This window comes from Epinephelus moara, chromosome 17, assembly GCF_006386435.1.
Source record: "Epinephelus moara isolate mb chromosome 17, YSFRI_EMoa_1.0, whole genome shotgun sequence".
Classification (NCBI taxonomy): domain Eukaryota; kingdom Metazoa; phylum Chordata; class Actinopteri; order Perciformes; family Serranidae; genus Epinephelus; species Epinephelus moara.
Window position 1 is genome coordinate 18,464,494 of NC_065522.1, and position 3,679 is coordinate 18,468,172.

Consider the following 3,679-nt stretch of genomic DNA (forward strand, 5'->3'; position numbering starts at 1 on the left):
TTTTGTGAGTTGCTGTTGTGTTTTTGTGAGTTGCTGTTGTGGTTTTGTGAGCTGCTGTTGTGTTTTTGTGAGCTGCTGTTGTGTTTTGTAAGTTGCTGTTGTGTTTTTGTGAGTTGCTGTTGTGTTTTTGTGAGCTGCTGTTGTGTTTTGTAAGTTGCTGTTGTGTTTTTGTGAGTTGCTGTTGTGTTTTTGTGAGCTGCTGTTGTGTTTTTGTGAGTTGCTGTTGTGTTTTTGCAATTTGCTGTTGTAGGAGAATGAAAAAAAAGTCTACACAAAACAAAAAAAAGGATGTTAAGAACATGAAAAATGTAACACAAAAAAGTACAGATTTACTTAAGCTCTTGTACTTTTCTAAAGGTATTACAGAATTTTACTTTATTTAAATGTAAAAACATTTCCTATTGCATTGAATACCAAATTAGCGACAGTGATGAAATTGAATTAGTGTTGGAAATTTACAATTTAAAAGTTGTTAAAATGTTTTGTAGAAAAATAGACCCAGTTGTGAGAATCAGTTGACTCAAACACATTCTTCAAACTCTCCATACTATCAACTACGTCACACTTAATGACCAAAAAAGCAAATGATCTTTTGGTGAGGATGAATCACGCCTTGTCACACAATCACCTTTTCTAATCAATGGCATCAGCAGCTTACAGGGATGCACCGTGTTGTATTGCTGTCGTGGGAAACAAGCACATTCAATTTTGGTTTTATGATGCAATATTACACAATCTGTTTTGCTGTTAGTGTGACACCTCGCCTTCAGCTGATCATTATGTGAAGGACGTTACACTGCTGTGAGCATCCAGCTCCCATGAGCTAAATGACACGCCTTCGCTAAATTGCAACAGTGAAAAAAGAAAATGCATCTGTCCAACATGAGAGTGGCTCGGCAGCACTGATGTGAGGTGAAAATGGGGGTTACTATAGAGGCAGGAACTGGGAGGGGGTGTCGTTACCATGGGCGACGGGCCGAGGTGACCCAGATGGCACAAAAGCAGCTGAGCCTATTGGACCATTGAGCTTTTACACTTAGAAAAAGAAACTTACACTGCATTTCCCAGAAGTCTCTTGTCAAATCGTGGTCACACCCCTGATTAAACACATACTGGAAGTTAGTGTTGTGTGATGGATGGACATATTCCCGCATTTAAACTGTGCATGAAAAATATAAAAGCATCCCTGTTTACCTTTAATCAAACACAGCCTCTCCAAACACAGAGCTGTGTTAGCTGCATGTGTTTTTTCTGGAGCCAATAAGGAAAAGTTAAACAGTTCAACAGATGCATGTAGCTGCACAGGGAGGGTAAACAGTGTCAAAACACAGACGTGACTGCAGCTGTGCTGTTTGTTTAAGGAAAGATAACCGCTGGAGCCCACATTCGATATAGATTTGATTCACCTAAAAGTCCTATTTGTGCTGCAGCAGAATAAAATTAAAGTTTTACAAAGCAGTAATAACCTCACAAGCATTAGTTTGACAAGTTTGGAAATACATGTTTTCGTCCTCACTCTCATGTCTTTAAGTATGTTGCTGGAGCCAGGAGGCGATCAGCTCAGTCCCTGTCTACACATATATGGATGTTTTGGTGAGCAGATATTTCCTCGACATTTTGGCCTCTCATTCACATAAGAACAGTGTTTTAAGTCACTAAAGCAGTGATTTTTTTAACCCTTTGAAGCCTGGAGTGACATCACTTTTCTCATGCTGCTTTCAGATGCCTTTTGCAATTGTTTAAATATTTGAACATTGAGCAAAATGGTGCCATTTCTTTCAAAAACATGGGAAAAATGCAGTGAGTAACTTGGTAAGAAATGTCCCACAAACTGCAAAAAATTAATAGATTTATACAATTATTTCCAAATAGATTGTGAAAAAAGCTAAGGATATATTAACAATGATTATTATTAAATAATTAAAATTATATTACATTATTATTTTTTTAGCATTTGTTTGCGGGGCATTTTTTTTAATTACTTTTTTTTATACTAATTTTCTTGTTTTTAATTTTCTTTTTACTGATTTCTTGCAAATTTTTGGGGGGTCATTTCTTTTTCGTTGATCATTGTCTTCTTCCCATGTCCTTTTAAAGAAATCAAGCCAATTTGCGCATGCTTCAAAGCGTTAAAAACACCTTCTAAGGTGCAGATTTTTAAAAACTCATTACTGTTTATCAATGTGGACATGTCAAACGGAGCATTTGGGAAACAATGATGTTGTTGCCTGTTGTTGCTTTGTCTAATAAGCAACAACAACAACAATTGTGGACCCTCAGTTTTGTTACCACTGCTTGGTCTACTGACTACCTTACACAGAGGGCCTGTTCCAATACCCTCCCTTGGCCCTACCCCTTCATAACGAGGGGTAGTGGGGATGAAACTAGCCCTTCGGAGAGAGGGATTTCAGATGCTGACTTGCCAGCAAGGGGTAGACATCGCCATGGCTACTACCGAGCAAGAGACGGGGAAAATAATTCATACATAGCTAACGTTACCGTCGTCAGGTTGCTTGTTAGCTAGCTAGCTAGCTCGCACTATCTGGCATCTGTCATCTGTCCTGTTCTGCAAAATTGTCGGATTTTTCACATTACGATAACACGCCAGCTAATATAACTATGCTGCCTTGTAATGTTAGCTGGTTAGCTAGCTAGCTAGCTAGCAGAAATCCCCTGTCGTCTGTTGTTCATCAAACGAAGCATGATGAATACAGCAAATGTGATCGGTAGGATGAACTCAACCGGAGACTCCATTGTAGATGCCGGTTGGAAATGTAGATGGCTCACAGCTTCCTGTTTAAAATAGTTACGTATGCGTGAATGTAACCAAAGCAGTGACGTAGTGAGTGGTGTCCCAATTCCTAGGGAAAGAGTTCAACCCCTACCCTTCATTGCTTCATTTCCAGGGCCAAGGGGTAGTGGGCAATGGCTAGGGGTAGGGCCAAGGGCTAAGGGGTAGTGGACAAGGGTGGGTATTGGGATTGGGCCTTAATCTGTGTATTGCCGCACCACTTCACAGATAATTGGAGGCGACTGCTACGCCCAAAGTTTTTGCTCCACCTCAGCGTCTGCGCTTCAAAACCTGCCAGGCCCAGTCGAACCAGTAGATGGTGGGACACTTCCATAGTAAATGGTAAAATGGATGGACTTGCACTTGTATAGCGGTAGTGTTCCACTAGAAGCGCTTTTTACACTACAAACCACATTCACCCATTCACATACTGTACAGGTGGCCGAGGCTACTGTGCAGGATACATAGCTTTAACACAGTCACACACCCATGGAACAGCCATTGGGAGCAATGTGGGATACTTTGAGATGTAGACTGGAGGAACCAGGGATTGAACTGATGGTCAACCTCCCCATGAGAGTGGGATTGTTGTTGATGAGGAGTGGAAAACTTTTGAATGTCCAGAGCATCACTCATGTTTAAGTGAGCTCCTTCATTCTTATTTCAAAGGGTAATCAGTGGTGATGAGATCTCTGGTAGGTGTTTTGAAAAAGGTTACATTACCCCGTTCGTCGACGAAAGTTTGGGGTCCTTTTTGCGTTCTAGTGTGGATGGAGATATTTTGTAAAATGGAGGCTGTTTCCCAGAGCTTGTCTGATGGATAAACTTTAGTTTGTTGAGAAATAGTCCAACCACAAACTGTGATTTTTACTTTTTTGTTTGAGATTG